Source organism: Passer domesticus, unplaced genomic scaffold (assembly GCF_036417665.1).
Source record: "Passer domesticus isolate bPasDom1 unplaced genomic scaffold, bPasDom1.hap1 HAP1_SCAFFOLD_204, whole genome shotgun sequence".
NCBI lineage: Eukaryota > Metazoa > Chordata > Aves > Passeriformes > Passeridae > Passer > Passer domesticus.
This window is the reverse complement of record NW_026989985.1, coordinates 44141-66652: the sequence shown is the minus strand read 5'-3', so window position 1 is coordinate 66652 and position 22512 is coordinate 44141. Positions and strand designations below refer to the sequence as shown.

At 50.0% G+C, this 22512-nt stretch overlaps 2 long non-coding RNA genes across 2 annotated transcripts; both read left to right on the top strand.

Annotated features, from left to right (window-relative positions):
- Positions 1-1170: 1170 nt before the first annotated feature.
- LOC135292104 (uncharacterized) lies at positions 1171-2738 on the top strand. Its single transcript, XR_010354637.1, has 3 exons — positions 1171-1316; positions 1624-1737; positions 2366-2738. It is a non-coding gene; the product is annotated as an uncharacterized LOC135292104 (long non-coding RNA).
- A 13170-nt stretch (positions 2739-15908) lies between these two features.
- On the top strand, positions 15909-17612 carry LOC135292109 (uncharacterized). The gene is made up of 3 exons (XR_010354638.1): positions 15909-16959; positions 17080-17210; positions 17492-17612. It is a non-coding gene; the product is annotated as an uncharacterized LOC135292109 (long non-coding RNA).
- Positions 17613-22512: the final 4900 nt, after the last annotated feature.

Below are 22512 nucleotides of genomic sequence, written 5' to 3'. Positions count from 1 at the left end.
CCAATGGGGAACAGCCCCACCTGATCCAGCCGTCCCTCTTCCTTTCTCCAGAAGTGGATGGAGAGGCTGGGCAGAAGGCAGCGTTTCCCGGAGGAAGCAGTGGTTCTGTGCCAGACTCTGCTGTAGGACTGGAGGCGATGCCAGGCACAGGCACAGGAGGTAATTGCTGTGCCTCTGGGCCTGAGCCCTGCTGAGGCTTGAGCTGCTCTCTCTGCTGCCTGGAAGTGAGGGCACAACCCAGGGGAATTATCCCGAGCAGGCTCAGGGCACTCGGGTCCTGAGCAGTCCTGCTGGGGTCCCTCCATGGGAGACATGTCCTGAAACCTGGCAGCGACTGCACGGGGTGCCCATGGTGGGGAAAGGACAGAGGGGCAGAGCAAGGCTCCAGCGTGTCCTGAGAGGGCCTGGCTGGGTCCCCTTGGGCTGTGGGAGCTGTTCCGTGGGCAGATGGAGGAAGGGTGGTTGGGAGGACAGGCAGGAGGGAGTTTGCGAGGGATACTTGCAGCACTGCCTGCTGCAGTTCTCCCCAGGGATTCAAGGAGCATTTTCCTTGTGCGACTGAGAGAACCCCCACGGGCCCTGGGCTGCTCCAGGCACCTCTCCAGGGATGTTGTACAGGGCCTGCAAAGAGGATGGGGATTGACCATGAGCCTGCCCAGAGCTCCCCAGGCCCCTGAGCAGTTTTGGCCTTGTCCATTCACATCTGGCTCCCATGGCCTTACCTGACCTATATGCAGTGCCCAGTTCCCTGAGGCAGAAGGGGATCCCAGCACATCATGGAAATGGTTCTGATCTTTGCAAACTTCTAGGTTGGGATCAAGACATGGATTATCTGGGAAAGCTGCTGGATTATGGCTTGAGACTCATAGGAAATCCTGGAGGCAAGTGCTCAATGTACCTTTCCTGAGAGAATACACAGTGACCAGGTGGCAAGAGCTCATACATTTGCCCTTTCACTTAAGATCATCTGAAGGTTGATGGAATATGGAAAATTTGATCTGCTCCCTTCTGGAGCCCTGAGGGCTCCCACAGGATCACTGTTAGTGGGAGGAGGGAGCATTTAGCTGTCCATCTTCCTCCTGTGCAATGCCAGTGTGTCCTTCCATGTGCTCTGTGCAGCCACAGAGAAGAGCAGAGAGGGAAGGGGCCGGGCCCAGGGCTGTGCCCCGGGGCTGAGATTTGTGGGCAGCCTGAGGATCTCCTGCAGTGCCACAGGAGCTCTTCTGTCCTGCCTTTCTTTGCAGCTGAACCTGCTGGTGAAGGTGGTGCAGCTTCCCAAGCCACGTCCAGGACTGAGGCTCTGGGAGATGCTGAGGGTAGGTCAAGTTCTTTCCCCTGGGAGAGCTGCCAGCTCAGAGCCCAAAGCTGGGCCAGGGGGGCATTGCTGCAGGTGCCAGCACAGAACCATGCACGTGTGTGCCCTCGCCCTGCGCGATCCCCTCACCACTCCTGCGGCTCAGGCATGGCAGCTCTTTGGAAACAGGAGAGCCCTGATCCTGCCATGAAAGCCAAGACATTTTCTGAAACCTATCCCCATGTTTAACACGCATGAATCCTGAAGATGCCGGCACCCAAATCAGGAAGTCTTCCATCTAATCCAACTGTCCTTTTTCCTGTCTGAAGTGATGGGCCAAACATCTGTGCAGAAGGAGGCACATCCTGGAGGAAGCATTTCCCCATGGGTAGCCCCTGCTGCAGGAAGGAAGGCGATGCCAGACATGGGCACAGGCACAGCAGGTAATTGCTGTGCCGGGCTCAGCCCTGGCCGGGGCTGTGTGGCAGCAGCTCTTCCCCCAGGGCCTGCCCTTGCCCGGCCCGGCAGCAGCCAAAGCTGGAGGCGCCTCGGCTTCCAGGCCTCTGGAGCTGGTTCAGAGCCCCGGGGAAACGGGACTGGTGCAGCAACGTCCCTGGCGCTGCAGCTGCTGCGGAGCTGGCCCTGAGTGCCCAGAGGCCCAAGGCATAGGAGCAGCCCCGAGTGGGAGCCCTGCCGCCAGCCCAGGGCCAGAGCCAGCCCTGGCTCCTGACTGGGCAGGGGCTGCGCTGGGTCCTGACAGGGCCTGAGCCTGTCCCCTGGGGCTGGGGGAGCTGTCACGGGGCAGGGAGGGCCAGGGCTGGCAGTGGCTGCTCAGGGATGGCTTTGGCCCGTGTCCCTGGCAGCAGCCACTGCCCAAGCAGCTGCGCTGCCCCCGGGCTCTCCTCCCGGCCTGCTGGGCTTTGTTGGCTGGCACAGCCTGTGCCAAGGGCCGGCAAGGTGCCTGCAGGCCCCAGCTCTGGGGGAAACAGAGAACGTCCTGCCCGTATCCAGCGTGCTGCCAGCTCAGCAGTGCAGCACAGCACGGGCTCACACTCCCCATTGCTCCCACAGATGCAGCCAGCACCACAACACGTCTTCCCCATGCCCAGGAAGGCCTCGGAAGTGTCTTCTATATGGGAACAGGCTGCTGGGCAGGGTTAATGGCAGCCCTGCTTCTGTTGGACCTTATTCTCATATTGTTCTGTGTCAGAATCTGGTGTAACTGGAAGAAGAAATGGTGAGTGGCCATCTTTCCCTGAAAGAGTTTATTTTGAAAGTCTAATGTAGACAGTAAGCATTCCCACTGAGGCTGCATTGGTGCTGTGGCCAGTCCATGGTTGTCCAAATAACTCTGCTGAGGGTTCTTCTGCTGCCCAGTGCTTCCATTGGCCTCTCAATTGCTGGGCCTTGTCCTGGGGGCCCCGCTGGGGCTGCAGCCAGGGCTGGCTCCCACTGAGGCTGCCTGGCCAAGAGCAGCCCCAGGGGCACAGGGCAGAGGCAGAGGGAGGTGGGGAGGAGAAAGAGCAGGGCCGAGATTGCCCGTGAAAGGCAGAGGTGCTCTGGGGCCCGCTCCTGGCCAGGGACCCTGCCCAGAGCCGTGCCCTGCTGGCCGGGGCCTTGAGGGGCAGCTGTCCAGCTGGGCCCAGCTGTGCCAGCAGCTCCAGCCGTGCTGGGGAGCCTTGCCAGCTCTGGGCCCTGCTGTGCACGAGGCTCCCTGTGTGCCACTGGCAGCTGGGGCCTCAGCCACCTCCTCTCTGCACAGCAGCACCTCGGGACAGGAGTTGAAAGACGGTGGTTGCACCTCACACCAGACAGCGTGAGCAGCTCCTCCAGCAGCAGGAACGGCCCGGACAGCCCTCTCAAGTGTTCTGTGAAGAGGACCCCAGAACAACCGTCGACAAGGAAGCCTCTTATTGCCCCGTAGATCCCACTGCCACCTGCTCTCCCCATGGGCCTCCCCAAGCTTCCTTTATTCCTTTTTTTCTCTCCGTCTGTCCCATCCCAGCCAACCTGAGTTCCGCTAGGGACCCCAGGACCAGCCCAGCACCTTCCCGCACCTCCTGAGACCAACACATCCCTTCCTCTCCCCCTGAGCCCCCTGGCCTTGCCCTCTAGGCAACACTGAAGGTTGTGGAGGATTTTGTGAACAGCTGGCTAGGTAACAAAGGTCACACTGACATAATACCGTTAATTAAGCAAGAAGGAGACGAGGATAGGAGTCAGCAGTCAGTGTCCAAACCTGGCAAGGGCACTGTGCCCTTGGTGCAACATCAGGATGGGGGAGAGGATCGTTAGTTAGAAACATGAAGAAAATATGTAAACAGCTGCAGCATAGTAGCCTCAAGAATGATAAGGTAGGCGTAGTTAGCTGATAAGTAACTAACCAATAATGAGCTCGCTTTTTGCAATATGTATTAGCCTCATTAACACCAATATAAATGTATGTGCCTATCAATAAAGTTTTGAGATTTGCTGATCACTCATATTGAGTGCTGCATTTCTTCTGCCGATTACCACAAATGGTGACCCCGGACGTGATATCGGTAATGGCAACCACGGTGGATCGGTGAACGAGTTCGGGTCCTACAGCAGCAAGGACGGCGAATAAGCACTGCTGAAAAAGCGAAAAGTGCCGCGCCCTGGGTGACCTTATAGAAGAGCCCGGCCGATACGTGCTGCCGAAACCTTGAAGGGCTGCAACAGCGCTGACCTTCTCAAAAATGGAAATGGAAAGGCAAGCAGCATATGATTTATTTACTTGCTTTTTAAAAAAGCGTCAGGTTAAGGGCATAGATTTGCAGAAAGAGCTCCCACAGTTGTTAGCCTATGGGTATGCACAAGGAGTTTTTCAAAATCCTCATACAGTGCATGAATTAACAGAGTGGCGTAAGCTCGGGGACAAGTTGTGGGAGGCAGCTATAGATGAGGATAAAACTGCAAGGAAGTTAGGAAAACTATGGCGAGTCGTGCACAATGAGTTATTACAACATCAGGTAGAAAAGAAAGCTGCGCAGCAAGCTAGCGTAGCATATGATAAGAATAAGAGTCATGGGGACTGCTACGACTGTCCGTTACCCCCTACCACATCTACAGTCGTTTTGCCACCAACATCGGCTCCTCCTTCAAGCAGCAGCTCACCCCCCGCGGATGCTGTAACAGCACCGTCCGCACCACCTGTGCCATGGCCAGACCCTCCGTTTCCTCCTCCTTGTAATGAGCCGATCCCTGGGGCAAAAAGTGACCTAGCGGGGGCCGTCGCAAGGGAGCGAAGGGAGGCATGGGCGGCGGTAGCAAAAGAGATCATGGATTCGGGGGATAGTGGAGCTATAGCTGCAGCGGTGGAGGTTGCTTGTCCGGTGGTATTTTCGCCTGTGCAGGGGAACAGATATGAAGCCACAATTACAGCGCTGGACTGGAAGCTGCTGTCACAATTACGGTCCACAGTTAGTCAGTTTGGGGTGACCGGTGAGCCCACAAAACAGATACTTGATTACATCTGGGGGACTCAGGTATTACTGCCGGCTGATTGCAGAGGAGTAGCGAAGCTTATCTTCACTCAGCATCAGCAGCTCTTGTTTAATGCACACTGGCAGGCACTTTGCCAGGAATGTGTAGCGACACAACGGCAGCAAGGCGACCCGTTACACGGAATAACCCTGGATGAGCTAATGGGTTCAGGACCTTTTCTTCGTACAGAGCAGCAGGCATTAATTGGTCCTGAAAAATGTCGGGAGGCTATGCGCTTAGTACGAATGGCCATAGACAGGATAAAAGAGCCAGGCGGGGTCCCCTCTTATATGGGAATAAAGCAAGGAAGAGATGAATCATTTGGATCTTTTATAGATAAGGCAGCCGCTGCTATCGAACGGGCAGGAGTCCCTGACTTTATGACAGGTGCTTTACTGAAACAATGTGCACTCCAGAATAGTAACCAGGCTACAAGGAACGTATTAAATACCTTAGGAGCTAATTGGTCTATAGAGGAAGCGTTAGAACGATTGGCAAATATGCCCATAGGGAATCAGGTGATGTTAGTAGAAGCTATTAAGGAGTTAGGTGTAGGATTGCAAAAACAAGCGGCAGCTTCGCAGAGTCAGGTATTAGCTGCTCTTGCACCCCTACAAGCGGCGGCTATAAATAAGCCACGGGCTCCATCTACTGGCCGATTTAAATGTTACCGGTGCGGAGGCATGGGACATACGCGACGAGACTGTCAGACAGCTGGCGTCTGGTGCCAGAGTTGTCGCTCGGATACCCACAGCACCGGAGCTTGCCGATACCGCTCGGGAAACATAAAGACGAGCGCGTTCAACAGCCGCCGCGCCCAGACACAAGTAGCCGCTGCCAACACCTCGGCCCAGCTGCACTCTAGCCAGCCACTGCCAGGAGCCTCGGGCTGGACGTGGCAGCCTCAGTAGCGATAACACTGATGACCACCCAACCGGAAAAGGTGCCGACTGGAATAAAGGGACCAAGCATCATTAATGGACAACCTATGGGAGCTTTGCTTCTGGGACGATCGTCGGCCACCATGATGGGATTATTTGTTTTACCTGGAGTAATAGATGCTGATTATACGGGAGAAATCTACGTCATGGTACATACTCCTTTTCCACCGATACAAATCGAGAAAGGGCAGAGGATAGCCCAATTGGTTCCATTGGAGCAGATTGCTAAAACATTGCCCCCTTGTCAATTACAGTCGAGGGGAGAACGAGGCTTTGGTTCCACTGGAGGACTTACTTTATTAACAATGAATTTGAATGATCGGCCTAAGCGCACTGTAACAATAGAGCATCTGGGGGGGAGACAAACCTTGGAAGGTTTATTAGATACTGGTGCGGACTCCAGCATTATTAGTCCAGATTACTGGCCTCACAACTGGCCATTACAGCCAACCACAATGACAGTTACCGGGGTTGGGGGCCTGACACTTGCTAGAAAGTCACCCATGTTGTCTGTAACTATTGATGGAAAAACTTTACGGAATGTTTTTTCAATTGTACCCTTACCCCCTACAGTGCAGTGCCTCATTGGTCGGGACATTCTGGCTCAACTGGGAATAGTGTTGACAAATGAGCACCCTTTGGGCTAGTGGCCATTGCGTGGACTTTCCCGATCCCGCTGACCTGGACCACGGATGTCCCAGTATGGGTTAAGCAATGGCCACTAAAAAGGGAAAGTCTGGAGCAAGCACATATGCTAGTACAAGAACAATATAAGCAAGGTCATTTGAAGTTGTCGACCAGCCCATGGAATACACCTATTTTTGTCATTAAAAAGAAATCAGGAAAGTATCGCTTGCTACATGATTTACGGGCTGTAAATGAACAAATGGAACCTATGGGAGCCTTACAACCAGGCTTACCTAACCCAGCAATGTTGCCAAAGGACTGGCCATTGTTAATTGTAGATCTTAAGGACTGCTTCTTTACTATTGCTCTTCACCCTAGAGATACCCGAAGGTTTGCTTTTACTTTACCGGCATTAAATAGGGAAGAGCCAGATAAGAGGTTTGAATGGGTTAATCTTCCACAGGGTATGAGAAACAGCGCTACCTTATGTCAATTGTATGTTGACAATGCTTTACAACCCTTACGGCAAGCCTGGTCCGAAACCATCATTTATCATTATATGGACGATATTCTATTTGCTCAGCAGCAACCTTTTACAGGTCAACAAATTCAAAAAATACATGATGCTCTGAAACTACATGGGTTGGTTGTAGCTCCTGAAAAAATTCAACTATCTGCACCCTGGAAGTATCTAGGATGGACACTTACTGGTCAGGTTGTTACCCCCCAGAAACTGCAATTAAACGTTGAAATACGTACATTGAATGATGCCCAAAGGTTACTGGGTGATTTACAATGGCTGCGTCCTATTGTGGGCATCCCGAATGAGCTATTAGATAAACTTCGACCCTTACTAAAAGGAACTGATCCGGCACAGCCTGTTCATATAACCTCTGAGCAGGTTAGGACATTACAACAGATACTGGACTGTGTGACACAAGGCAGTGTCCGGAGACGAGACCTTTACCTCCATATACAGCTGACAGTTTGGTGTGGAACTAAATACTTACTAGGTGCACTTACTCAGCAAAACAGAAAAACGGGGGAGGCGTGGGCTTTGGAATGGATATCTCCTCCACTTCAACAGCATAAAACCCTTCTTCAAAAAATTGAAATTTTGGCTGAGTTGCTCAAAAAGGGTTGTGAACGGACACTACAGATCATGGGAAAGGAGCCTGATCAGATACGGGTACCAATGAAGAAAGATACATTGACCTGGTACCTGTTAAACAGTGTGGAATTACAAGAGGCACTGTTGGGAGCTGGAAGTGTGATTGCCACTGATGATATCCCCAATATACCGTTGAATTGGATAGGGCAACGGGGTTGGATTCAATGCCCAAAAAGGTCACAGAAACCCCTGTCGGATGCTGTAACAGCCTACACGGATGCAGGAAGAAAATCCAGAATTGCTGCAGTGACCTGGCAGGAAAAGAGACAATGGCACCATCAGATTCTCCAGGCCTCCGAGTTGGATACTTTACAAACGATGGAGTTATTGGCTGTTGTTTGGGCCATGATGCATTTTTCTGGGCCCCTCAATATAGTGACAGATTCTTTATATGTCGCTGGAGTATGCGAGCGAATAGAAGATGACTCTATAAAAGAAGTTCAGAACAGGAGGTTACATGAGCTGTTTATACAGTTACAGAGGGCAATTAAACTGAGGAAGTACCCTTTTTCTGTCATTCATATCAGAAGTCATAAGTGGGATATTGGTCTGGAAGAGGGTAATGCATGAGCAGATAAGCTAGTCTCAATCACACATGTGACTCCAATTCCCAGGCAGACTTTGGCCAGAGAGGCACACTCCATGTTTCACCAAAATGCAAAAGGCCTCCATAGGGAATTTCAAATATCTCTAGAAGAGGCACGGGCAATAGTCAAAGCCTGTCCCACATGTAGTCATCATAACGGGGGCTGCGGGTTAGGTCTAGGAGTTAACCCCAGAGGGCTGAATACAAATGAGACCTGGCAAATGGATGTCACACGTGTTGCTGAGTTTGGAAGGATAAAGTATGTGCATGTTACTGTAGACACCTGTAGTCATTTTATATGGGCCACAGCACAAACTGGTGAGAAAGCAGGGCACGTGGAGAGGCATCTCAGTAGCTGCTTTGCTGTAATGGGAGTGCCACGACATATTAAGACAGACAATGGGCCTGCCTACTGCAGCAAAAGAATAAAACAGTTCATGCAAATGTGGGGGATTGAACACGTGACAGGCATCCCTAATTCTCCGACAGGACAAGCGATTGTAGAGAGAGCTAATGGTACTTTGAAAAAATATCTAGGTAAATACAAAGATATTAGAGAGCCGCAAGAAAGGTTGCTAAAGTGTCTATTTGCCTTAAATCACCTGTGTGTTTTTGGGGAAAGCAAAGTTCCTGCTGTAATTCGTCATTATGTAACAGAGAAAGATAGTGTGAAGCAGGATGTATGGGTAAAATACAGAGATCCCAAGACAGGACAATGGCAAGGTCCTGCTAAGGTATTATACTGGGGCCGCGGGTATCTTTGTGTTTCTACCCCTACAGGATCCTTGTGGGTAGCTGCTAAATGGACCCCAGCAGCCGTGTTAGATGGAACCAGACCCCAGACAACTGAGCGAAGAGGACGGTCGGCGAGTGGAGGCGAAGCTGCTGATCACCATTTGACTGATAGTTCTCAAGCTGAAAGGACACTGTAGCTTTGCCATTGACCAAGCAATTGATTGGTGTCAATCTCTGGACAGTATACTAAGCCTGATTCCGGCGCTCCATACATTTTATTATAGAGGGCCTAAGAGATTAACTTGTATTAAGTGTCAAAATACTCAGTGTGCTGCATGGATATTGTTCTTTTGTGGGGGGTGTCAGCAAACTAAGTGGGTGCATCAGTCACAGTTACCTGAACTGTGGTGCAGAAGCTGTGCATTTTATTGGCAGCGGGACTCCTGGCAAGCAGAACTTCAGACCTTTACAGGATTACCTGGCCGCCAAGGGTTACAGTTGTATGAGTCCCCAGAACAGAAAATTCTCGCATGGTTTGGTGGGAAACCCAGCACTTTGCCAAACACACTTTAGGGCAATCTCAGTCGTGTATCTTACAGTCTAAGTGTGGTCGGGGCATTCCCCTCTCCCAGCTAGATGTAGTAGGTCCGATTCTGAGGGATCAAGATCCTAACCAAGCGTGGGACGATTGTTTAAGGGCTCTAAAAAGATTAAGTCTGGGCGGCTCAAGAAAGAAAAAGGGGAGAGGAAGGAAGAGACATTCTTAACGGTTTGTGGGCATCCTGTTAATTCCCTAAATGTCTGGATGGTTCAAAACAGCGCCCAGGAAAATCAGGGTGATGTGGCAGACTTATGCTGCTGTTTTACTCGTATTTGCCCTCTTAATAGACAGCCCAGACATTGCCAAAGGAGTGGGAACCCACCAAGCGTGGGCCCCACCTCAGCCCAAGACTAATATTTGGATCACCATGGCAAATTTAACTAACCAGGAGGCTATTTGCTTGTCGTTATCTTCTCCCGGTAATCCATTTACAACCTGTTTGGTTGGGCTACCGGCAGATCCCTGGCCATGCCCATTGAAAATACCCACCTGCAAAACCAATGACGCCAGGGTCAGTGTAGATAACTGGGACCAATGGATTTCTCATTTTCCTATAGCACCGCAGGAACCCCAAGAGTTGGAACTGTTAGGCTCAGTGATGGCAGATGCATGCCTTAGGTTTAAGCATAAAAGTCAGCTGCCGGCCAAAAACTATTCTACTATTGTAACCTCCAGCATGGCCATTTACCGTAATGCAACAACCTGGTGCAATTATACCACAAAGAGGGTGTCGATCTCATCAAACGACCCTATTCAATTACCAGCAGGTTACTTTTTAATATGTGGGGATCGTGCGTGGCCCGGTGTCCCATCGATGCTGAGCGGGGGGCCATGTACAATTGGTCGCTTGTCTCTACTCACACCCAATACGTCAATGATCCTTAATATGAGCCGCTGCTATCACAGAATTAAAAGAATGGCCCATGCGTTTACTGCTGACTGCAAAGATGATGTAAAATTTTGGTCCCCAGGGGCCATAGTGGCAGCATCCTTTTTAGCTCCAGGGGTATCGGCAGCAGGTGCCCATGCCATTTTAAACAAGCTAGGATGCTGGCTGGCTAAACAAACTAATGCCACCTCTTTAGCACTTTCTAGCCTTTTGCTTGATGTTGATTCTATTCGCCATGCAACGCTTCAGAATAGAGCTGCAATTGATTTCCTTTTACTGGCACAGGGCCATGGTTGTGAAGATTTTGAGGGCATGTGTTGCATGAACCTCTCTGATCATTCCCAGTCCATTCACTCCCAGCTCTCTGAGCTGCGAAGGTTAACTGGAAACTTACAGGTAGAATCGGACTCTGGCATTGATGAGTGGCTCAAATCATTAGGCTTGGGATCATGGTTGCGCTCTATTGTTAGAGTCATTATTATAGTAGGCATTATGGCTTTGTTAGTGTCATGGTTTGACCCTAGCACAATGCTAGGGCTTCCATGAAGGGTATATTTCTAAAAGGGTTGCTGTGAGATGTGACCCGGGAACAGAACAAAGTAGGCTCCCATTCGGGGATGGAGGGAAATAAAGCAACACTTTATTTATTACAAATCTAAAAAGGAACACATACCAAGCTAAAAAATAAAAACCTTCCAGATACTTTCCTCCTCCCCCTCCTTTTCTCCACACACTCACCACTCCTCAAATTATTAACCCTCAAATTCATCCAGGAGAGAGGAGTCCCCCCTTGCCTCATGGGCCTCCCCCAGATGCACAATTAAAACTTCCTGTGCTTCCGCATCATCCATGGCCCCGCACAGAGAACATTGGCCCTCGTGACTTCTCCCCCCCCCCATGTCCAGTGCTCTCACCACTGGACACAGGCCAGGACTGCTTTTAGGGCTCCCTGCCTAAAGATGCTTCACTCACTTCCAGAAGCAGCAGTCTCTCAACTTTGGGACACCAGTCCCCCCCAAATTTCACCCCCTGGGGCCGAGGGGCCTTGTGAACAGTCTCAGCTTCGGGACACCAGTCCCCCCCCAAATTTCACCCCCTGGGGCCGAGGGGTCTCATGAGCAGAGATCTTCCTCTCCGTGGAGACAGAGGGCATCTCACACCCTCCTCAGCTGTTTCTGTTCACACCGCTGCTTCACTCTTGAGTCCCTGGTGTTGCCTCCCCCTAAAATACAGTCTCTGGGTCACAGGGGAAAAACACGGGTTTGTCCATGGCTATACAAGAAAGAGTCCAGCCCAAGGCCACTCTATTATCTCTTCCACTCAGGACTCTTCTCTCCTCTTCCAGCTTTTTTCACGCTTGCCTATTTCATCTCTCATTTCTCTCTCTCACCTCATCCTGATTCAGGAGGATTCAGTATTTGTGAGGTTTCTATTAGTCTAAAAAGGGGTTAAAATTTTACTTTTGCCTGCTCAAGAACTCTCACAACTGCCAGGTACTTCTCTCGACGCATCCCCCGCTTCTGGCTGGCTGAACTGCCAGCACAATTTCTGTCCCTCTCTCCGGGGGGGCTGCCCAGACATCTTAAGTCTCTTCCACCCCTGCATGTTCTCCTCCACCTCTGCACCTTCTGGGGCTCCCGGCCTCCTCCCTGTCATGGCCTCCCCCTCCCCCACCCAGACGCAGCTGGGCAGGGGAGAGGTCGGACCTTACTCACCAACGCCGGATTCCCAAAGAGGAAGTTCTCTGGGAATCTCCTGCTTTTAACCCCTGTGTGTTCTCAGAGGCGTATCCAGACCCTTAGTGGCTATATCACATGCCAGTTTTGAATTTGGCCACTGATTGGCCCGACTTAGACTTTTCTAGAAACACATTTCCGGCCAAACCACGACAGTTAGTAGTGTTAGTTTTGCCTTGTTTTTGCATGTGCTTACAGAACATGGTTCAAAGAATGATATTTGCTGCATCTAATCAGACTATGCTTGTGCAACAGAAAAACAGGGGAAGTGTGGAGGATTTTGTGAACAGCTGGCTAGCTAACAAAGGTCACACTGACATAATACCGTTAATTAAGCAAGAAGGAGACGAGGATAGGAGTCAGCAGTCAGTGTCTAAACCTGGCAAGGGCACTGTGCCCTTGGTGCAACATCAGGATGGGGGAGAGGATCGTTAGTTAGAAACATGAAGAAAATATGTAAACAGCTGCAGCATAGTAGCCTCAAGAATGATAAGGTAGGCGTAGTTAGCTGATAAGTAACTAACCAATAATGAGCTCGCTTTTTGCAATATGTATTAGCCTCATTAACACCAATATAAATGTATGTGCCTATCAATAAAGTTTTGAGATTTGCTGATCACTCATATTGAGTGCTGCATTTCTTCCACCGATTACCACAAATGGTGACACCCCACCCCACCCTCCCCGCCCCTCCAACTCCCGCTTGCAGGGTAGGCAATGGCCCATTCCTGTGTTCAAATAAAGAGATGGATTTGTGTCCTAGTTTGAAAGCAAAACCAGTGTGAGGCTCTCTTGTTTAAACTGCGACCCTTTGGACGAGGACACGAGGCTTGACTCCATTTTCATCAGAAGGCTGATTTATTATGTTATATATTATACTAAAATACTACATTACAACTATACTAAAAGGACAGAGAGAAAGGGATCAGAAGGCTACCAAGACAAGAATAGAATAGGAATCAATAACAAAAACCTGTGACTGCTCACAGCCTTGGCACAGGTGGCTGTGATTGGTCACTGATTGAAAACAATCTACACGAACTAATGGAAGATGCACCCATGGCATTCCACAGCAGCAGATAGCCATTGTTTACATTTCTTTCCTGAGGCTCTCAGCTCCTCAGGACAGGAAAAGTCCCAGCAGAGGCTTTTTCCCTAAATTATCATGGCAACATCTCACCCTTTTAAATTATTAAATTAAATGGAAAAAGAAATGTTTGTAATTTCTTCTACTAGGGCTTTGTAGAAGAGAGAACAACACCTCTTGAGGTTCATCTGTTGCCAATCAAAATCTCAATCATTTGCTGATGTGGAATGGTCAGGGAAATTCTTCACCTGTAGAACATTCAGGGAAATTCTTCACTTATCAAACATCTAATTATATCATATCACTAAAACAATCCTAAAATATAAGAAAATGCAAAAACTCATGCAAGGAAAGTTCATTGTTTCAAGTCCAAGCAGCTGAATTTCAGGACAGAGTCCATGGACTGAAGATGTTCTTTTTTGACATCTCTGGAAGTCCCCTTTGGTCCTGAAACAGGCTTGCAGAATTCTGAAACAAAGAACTGCTAAAGAAAACAAGAATTAGCAAACAATTCATTGACAGTCATGAAACAATTCAGAGAAAATTTCTGGAATGCCCTGGCCACAGCCCTTCATTGAACCGCTTGGGCTGAGGCTAATTTTTGGCTTTTCAATGCTTTTGAGCTGCTAGCTCTTTCCACTTTTCTTTATTATTATTTTTTTTTTTCATTAGAAGAAGAGTAGCAGCAGCAGCAGAGTGTCTCTAGGACCCTTGGGTGGCTCTGGTCCTGGTGGGCGGACCAGAGAACTCAGACTTGGCTCACAGAATGGTGGCCTAGGTTCTTGTGGGGAAAGCAAAGTTTTTGAACTCAGCACTGGATGGGGCGATGGCCCCGGCCCAGGGAAATGAGTTAAACGGCTTAGAACTAGCTTGTGAGGCGGGCTCTGTACGCTCAGAACTTGGTAGGACTATGCTGCTAGTGTTTTGAGAGTAGAAATGACAAAATGTTTTTTTTTTAGAAGCACTGGTGCACACTGGACGCTGGAGAAGAGAAGTTTTCTCAGGAATTGTTATTTTAGATTTGAGGGTTTCTTGTCTCCAGAGCAAGCGAGCAGTGCTTGCTTTGCTCTGTGTCTCTTGTTTTTGTAAGGTAAATGTTATTTTTTCTGCTTTTTGCTTTTTGGCACTACTTTTATCTCTACTGGGTTGGGAACTAGAGGTAGATGTTACAGGAGCCAACTCCCCCACGCCGCTGGGGCGCTCGGGGGAAGGCAGGCACTTTAACTTCTAGGGAGAAGCTCTCGACTATACGCGAAGTGATTTAAAAACTATATTGATTTTGAACACAGCCAGCCGAACGGCTCCTGCAGTCAGCTGGAGGGTTATGCTTTTTTTACGGAAGGACAGGCTTTTCGCAGGGTTTGATGTGAATGATGGAGTTTCGGAAACCTGCGGGACAACTGGGGTGGGTGGTGCAGGCAGCACGGGCGCTAGTGTCGACTTTTGAGGCGGTCTCGTGGGCTCAGCACTATTCTCAGCAAGCTCTTGCACTGCAATTGGATCGGCAGGGAGCGGCGGGACAGGCGGGGGCGGCGGGCTCGGAGCGGGGTCGGCTCTCGCCGGCGCCGCCTGCACCGTTGCGAATTCAGGTGCCGGCTGGGATGCAGAGAAAGAAGACACGGAGGCAGCTCCTGCAGCTCCCGGGAACAGCAGCACAGCCGGGGAATCACTGTTGTTAATCGCGCTGCCTGGCAACACGGGCGGATCGGCGGGAGGCGGTTCCGGGTGCCGCGGCGCAGGCGCAGTCATCAGAGCCGGCGGAGCTGGCTCGGGCGGCTGCGGGGCCGCGGGCGGAGCCGGCTGAGGCGGAGCCGCGGGGTCCGGCGCCTCCCGCGGGGCTGGCTGAGGCGGAGCCGGATCCGCTCCCTCCCGGCGTGGGGGAAGCGGAGAATTCCGCGGTGAAGTGGGCGGGGCCGGCCCGGAAAGCGGCGGGCTCGGCTCCCCATCCCCCCCAAGAGAAGGAGCGGCGGGGGAAGGTAGATCTGTTTGCTCCAAGGGAGCGGAGAAAAACTTTTGCTCAGCTGTGGGCAGTGCGGGGGGAATGCAAACTCGCGGTTCGTCTTCTTTGAGAGGCTTCTCTCGTGCCGAAGCTGGCGGGGACAGAAAACGACTGCGCGCCCGAGCCATGATGTCCCTCGCATTGTGCCATTTTGCGAAAATAACAAAATAAATGTGCATGTGCACTAGAAACACCTCTGGGTACCCAACACCCTGGCCTTCTGCCCAATGAAAAGCAGTGTTCAAGACCTCCCAAAAATCTAAATCAAGGGAGTAAACGACATTTGTAAAAAAATCTATGAAATTTTGCCCATCTGAAAAACTCATAACACTCTCTCTCCCACGTATGATGAGTAATTCTGTCCTCGCGTCCCCATCTGCACCAGAATTTAATAACTTTCTCCTCTGACGCAGTAAACGGAACCTGAGCTTCCGAAGGTACATTTTCCCAACTTTCCTCCCACCTTTTGCGAATGGCAGGATCTTCAGAAAGGGAAAAAATAACAGTACCTCTAGACAGTGTCCTTGTGGATCCAGCTGTGCAGCTCTGCTGCTCTGCGGTCTCTGGACACAATCTCCAGGAAAGTCCAACAGGTTCTCCTGTTCGCCTTGGCTGTGAACTCTGCCCATCTTCAGGGTCTCGTTTCTTCAGCTCCAGGCTAGATTCCATGGTCACTCTTGGGGTGACCATCAGTTTCACACGTCCAGGGGTCACCAATTGTTGCTTTGACTTGGGCCCCTGGTGCGAGGACACGAGGCTTGACTCCATGTTGATCAGAAGGCTGATTTATTATGCTATATATTATACTAAAATGCTACATTACAACTATACTAAAAGAACAGAGAGAAAGATCAGAAGGCTACAAAGACAAGAATAGAATAGGAATGAATAACAAAAATCCTGTGACTGCGCACAGCCTTGGCACAGGTGGCTGTGATTGGTTACTGATTGAAAACAATCCACATGGACCAATGGAAGATTCACCTGTGGCACTCCACAGCAGCAGACAGTTATGGTTTACATTTCTTTCCTGGGGCCCTCAGCTCCTCAGGACAGGAAAAATCCTAGCAGAGGCTTTTTCACTAAAAATCCTGGCAACAGAACGTTGTCAATACAATTTTTGTGAAATCTACATGAGAATCTGAGGAGATTACTACACAGCTTGGATGCTAGAGGAACTTCTGCAAATAGGTTACAGGGTATTTATTTAACTGATTCAGAACTTTGCTTCAGCTGGCAATAGTTCAAGAATTTTATTTTCTAGTGTCTTTTGGTGGCCCACATTAAAAAACAAAAAAAAAACCACAAAACAAAAAAAAACCAAAGAACAAGTTCTGTCCTTTTCCAATTTCAAACAGATATTCTTTTTCTTTACCCATGAATTATGACAAAGCAAGTGACGTTCAAAGTCAGCATTCAGAAAGAGCCCTGAGAAGAGACTAGATGTATGCCAATTCCCTCTTGCTATTCAGCTGATTTTATATACTAGCTTTCTGTGTCTCTAGCTTTTTATATGATCTCTGTTACTACAGCCACTTCCAAATCTTGGTAAAAATTAGTAATTTCTCCACCTTCACTTTGTGGGAAATTGTGGGGGCAAAAAAGTAGCATTGTTTAGTCCAAGTTCAAGCAGAAAAACAGAAATTCAGAAATACATTCTGACCCTTGGCCAGTTTTAATTTTTATTTAACAGCACCCACAAGGACACCGTCCCCAAGTGAGGGGAGTGGGGCACGCAGAACTCACCGATTGTGAGGTCACGGGCACATCTCCAGGGAGGCCTGAGGTATAACCGTTGCTGTACATCAACATTGCACTCAGAGCTGAGGACAGGATCCCGAGAGGGAGCTTGCCCAAGGCTGCTGAGCGAGTTTTGGTGTCTCTGAGGCATCTCTCTTCACTCAAGGAAGGATTGGAAGGCTTTGTCAGGAGGAGAAAGGCCGGCAGTGCTGTGGCACAGACCGTCCAGACATTCCTCCGTACCCACAATGGTGCAGCAGAACGCTGCTAAGAAGCGTCCCCCTGGCAAGGAGCGAGGTGAGAGCCAAGTCTCCCTCCCCACAGATGGCAGAGGGGGAGCGGCCAAGAGCAGCAGAAAGGGGAAACAGGAGATCCACAGAATCACCCCGGAGTAGAGGCCCTCCTCTCATGGGCCAGAGGAGCCAGGCTGGGCTGTGGGCACCGGCACTTCCCCTGCCCTTTAGCCAGCCAGCAGGGCCTTGGGGACAATGCTGCAGGGACATTTCCTGAGCTCTACAAGGTGCTGACTCCCCCTGCCCTCTCTCTCTCTCCCCAACGCACACCGTGTCACCGGGCAGAGGCAGACGCAGAGAGCGGCAGCTGCCTCTCCGGACATGCCAGGCCGGACCAGGCTCGTCGCCTTGGAGACGTTCATGGAGACAGCAAGCACAAGACTCGGGCAGCCAGAAAGGAAAACGCATCCGGCTCAACCGCGTGCCACTGCTGCGTGCTGAGACCAGCAGCCCCAGCACCGCCCCTCAGGCGGTGTCAGGGCAGTCCCAGGCCGTGGGGCTGGTCACCAGCAGCAGCAGCAGCTTGCCCTGCCGAAAGCAGGGCCTGAAGCGAGGCCACCCACGGGGAGACACGGAGCCTCAGGCACCCAAGAGCCCACTGGCAAAGCGCCGCAGGTTGGAGGATGGTCCAGCCCAGAGTGCTGGTACCACCAGCCAGGTGGCATTGAGGCTGTCCCAGGAATCTCAGTCATCCAGGAAACAAACAGCCCCATACATACCCCCCTGGATCTTGCCCCGCTCCCAATCCGGGCCAATTCGTGTGAGGCACGTCTTGCGGCGGCAGCTGCGAGATAAAAAGCCCTACAGTCGGCCTGAAAACCAGGGCAGGACCAGACGAGCACCCACCCCTGTTGTTTGGCCCCCTCATCCCTCAAAATAAAGTTTTCTGGTTTGTTTGTTTGAACTGGGAGATGCCACATTCTTTTTTCCAGTCATCTGCAGCTGATCTCCAAATAGGGGCCCCAAGCTCAGTGGGACAAGTGTGTGCCTTCAAGGACTCACCACGTTCCATGGCAACACCCAGTCTCACCATGTCCCCTGGTCTGGAGATACCAGCCCTGCTTCTGCCAGGGAAAAAACAGAACTGTGCAAAAGGAGCACGGGGATTTTGCAAGCATTCCTGGCTGAGGCAGCCTCCGTGGGAGGGCACAGCTCTGCCTGCTGCAGGTGCCCAGGAGGGAAAATCATGGATGCAGTAGGATTATTCCCCTCCCAACCCAGCCCAGGCACAGTTCAATCTACCACTGCTGCCACTGGGGTTGCACGTACCAGCCTGGAGAGTAACTGGAATAAGAGAGAGTAACTTCCCAGCATCAGTGCAGCTGATGCTGGGAAGGTAAAACTAAACCCAGTCCCGCCCCCAGTAAAAATACACTGCACCTGAAAAAAAATAGCCAGCACCCTCCTGTTCTCTGCAAATGGGACCAAAAATTTCAAAAGCATTAAAAAAATTAACCAGGCTTTGGAGCAGTTACAGGTCAGACTACATGAGGCTGGAAAAGATTGTACAGGTGACAGTTCTCAGAGGAAAATTAGCAGGAAATCCCTTCTTTCTGCTATTAAAATCTCAGGCTGTTGCCATGAGACACTCAAGCCACAAGAAAAGTACTTCAGCACCAGCATCCAACTGATAAATGCCAGCATTTTGCTGCCCATTCCTGGTTAGAGAAATAAAGGAATGTCCTGAAGATCCCTTCATGTGGGTTCATTATTGGCCGTATCAGTACTTGTGTTCTGTAAAACAGGTTAAGTTGTTATAGCTTCTTGCCCCGTTTATCCCTGGATAAACCCCAAATACTGCATTGCTCCTTGTCTACTTTCTTCCAAGTCAAGACAAATTTTGTTCATTACTGAGTGGGACATAGTCATCTGTTCACAAGCAAATTCCTCTTGCCACTCTCACAATGGCTAGACTGCTTTGTTGATTTGCTCCAATTGGACTGTAATTAAGGCCTACCTTTCACTAGAATTAAAGCTGATGCATTGGGAGGCAAAGTGTTCAGTCATTTCTCCTGGAGTCTGACACTGTAGAGAGTTGTTCTGTAAGTAAATGACATTTGAAGACAGGTGTAGTCTATCATACTTCTGGCATGCTAAAAGTGAGAAAAACCCTTTGAATCAGGATTTTATCCTTTCTTCCTCCACCTCCTCCTCCCAGGAATTTTAATCTCTGAGGTCTAAGCTCTTCAGCTGCCTCACAAACATTGTTTTAATTCAGACAGTCATCCATGCAGTGAGCCACAAATCAGGACCATGGTGTGAACCTTGAAGCAATGTAGGTTTATAGCACTGAAAATAATAATCCAATACCCAGGTTAAGCCAAGCCTATTGGTTATTTCCCAAATAACTCTACCTATCCTCAGTGATGTTTCAAAAACGATCATTGTGAAGGCTAGGAGCGGGGAGAGAGAAGGTTATCAAAATTAAAAATAGAGCTTTCTCAGATATTTATATTCCTATAAAAAGAGAGTCCAAACTATTCATCTATGGAACATTAAGTAAGAAGTGAACAAAAGACTGTCAAAATAATTGCTTGGGGAACAAAAAACCCATAAATAAAAACAAGCTTAAATATAGATAATAAGTAAACCATCATGCAAAGAAAAAAAACAGACCTGCCAAAACTAAAACCAATAAGACTGTTTCATCTGTCTCAATTAAAAAAAAACCAAAAAACAAAAAAAAACCCCAAAAAAAAAAAAAAAAAAACAAAAAAAAACCAAACCCAACTGAAAATAATTAGAGATTCTCAAGGGCATTACTATATATAGAAACTTCCTGGTATTGGGAAAAACATGAAGGAAAGTGTAGCATGCAATTCACAGATGTAACCTAGAATTTGTTAGGGAGGGCCAGGGCTGGCAGTGGCTGCTCAGGGATGGCTTTGGCCCGTGTCCCTGGCAGCAGCCACTGCCCAAGCAGCTGCGCTGCCCCCGGGCTCTCCTCCCGGCCTGCTGGGCTTTGTTGGCTGGCACAGCCTGTGCCAAGGGCCGGCAAGGTGCCTGCAGGCCCCAGCTCTGGGGGAAACAGAGAACGTCCTGCCCGTATCCAGCGTGCTGCCAGCTCAGCAGTGCAGCACAGCACGGGCTCACGCTCCCCATCGCTCCCACAGATGCGGCCGACCCCACAACACGTGTTTCCCATTCCCAGAAGAGCCTCAGAATGGGTTGCTGTTGGGGAACCCTCTGTTTGCATGTGATAAGGGCAAGTTTGGCTATCTGTTTCTGCCAGGAAATTATTTGGAAGTGCTCAACTGAACCTCAACTCAGAGCTTCAGCACTGCAGTTCATGTCTTTGATTGTAATTCGGTCCTAGCAGTCAGTTTTATACCCCTCCCCTTATTTTCTATTGTTATAGCACATTTTATTACCAATGGGTTGCTCCTTTACCCCATGTGTTGGTTTTGCCCCACTTGTCCATCTCCCCAAAGACCTGCCCTTTTGTTCACTGTTCCTCCTCCCATTGCATGTCAGTCCCTCTCCAAGCCTGCCCCTTGCTCTAGAAATTTTCCTATCAATTTTGTATCCTTCGGAACCCCATTGGTTTGTTTAAGTTCTTCCCCTCCCCTGTAATCCCCAATTGGTTTAAACCTTGTATTCCCCGCCTGGTGTTCCACCCTCAGTTTCTCCCAATTGGCTAAAGATTGGATCCTCCCCTGGGACCCTGCCAAGTTTGTAAGTTGGTGTATGCCTTTAATGCAGTGTTGGTCTGGCCCTGATGGTCTGTAGAATAATCACCTTTGGAAAACAGAGCAGACCTCACCCCGTTCCTTGTCCCTACCCTCAGGGCAGTCCTACCCCCAAGGCAGTCCACCTGTGCTGTAGAGCAGCTGTGCCCTGCAGCCACAGCCCAGATTCGACAGTTTTCTGGGGGCGGCCCAGTGCCACTGTGGGTGTGGGCAGCTAGTGGGGCTGAAGAAATGGGGCAGCACAGCACTTCCCAAATCAGCTCTGGGCCCTGCTATGCAGGAGGGTCCCTGTGTGCCACTGGCAGCTGGGGCCTCAGCCACCTCCTCTCTTCACAGGTGCTCCTCTCCATCTCCAGAAGACCAGCCTAATAACGCAGGCAGCGAGAATTTGAGCCATGACCTCAGCTCTCCACTTCTGCCCCTATCTGCCCTGCCATGGCTGCAGCAGTGTCACGAGGCCATCCCAAAACCCACCGCTCCTCAACGAGAACCTCTGCCCCTGAGCCCCCTGGTCCTGTTCCCCGGCCAGGACTGAAGGTGGGCAGCCCTTGCCTGGCAGGGCAGGGCGTGGCCCACATTTTATATTCAAATAAAGAGTTGGAGTTTTCACAGTTATGTCCGGGTGGTAGCACCAGCAAAGCCCACCCGGCACCATCAGTGGCTGAGCTCCATGCCCAGGAGCAGCCGTGGATGGCCACGGTGTGGGCAGGCAGGAGCCAGGCAGGGGCTGCTGTGCCCAGCAGTGGGGCCCCGAGGGGATGGGCGAGCCCATGCTGAGCATCCCTGGGCTGAGGGCACATTTCCTTCTGTGGGATCATCTGGGCCTGGACCTGAAGAGGCACAAAGGGATATTTTGGGGTGCCTGATGAGGGTTCCAGGAGTCCCGGATGTTTTAAATGAATTAGCTTTTTTTGATTAATACGGAGAATTTATTCCATAATTAAAATTCAGTCGTAGAAAATCTAGAAGCAAATATCAGATTGGCCCTGAAGCAGGCTAACAGCGTCAGGTGAGACAGGTGGGGCATTTCTCTCCCCTGTGCATCACGAAGGGACAGCTCTCTCAAAGTCTTTTTTGTACATTTCCAAGCTCCAGGCGGTGTGGAGGGCAGGAGTTTTTCTGCTTTCTTATGGTTGTTTTTATCCTTTTTGCATATTCATGTATTTTTTCCTTTCTTGCTGCTGCTCTTGCTGAGAGTTTCCCCAAAACTGGTAAAAGATTCACTTTGTTAGAGGAAAATGCAATATGCATTCTAGGAGGCACACATTTATCTTATAGATGATGCAAATCGAATGCACATTGCTGAGGTTTGGTCAGAGAAATAATCTTCTGGAATCAGCATTTCTGGGGACGAATATTCAGGCTAGGATTCTGGTGCATGTTGATTGCCCTGAACCCTCCTTTGTTATGCTAGGATTTTCATTAGGCGAGATTACTGTAGTCTCAGCATGAATTTGTGCATACAATCTATCAGAATCCCTCCCTTTCTCTATTAATTTATTAAATTTGTACTTTTAGGATACACTTTGACAAAGCTTACTTATTTTCTAATTTTATGTTTAGTATTTATAAAACTTGACAAAAACACTTTCATACTACTAGTCAGGGTATAAAATT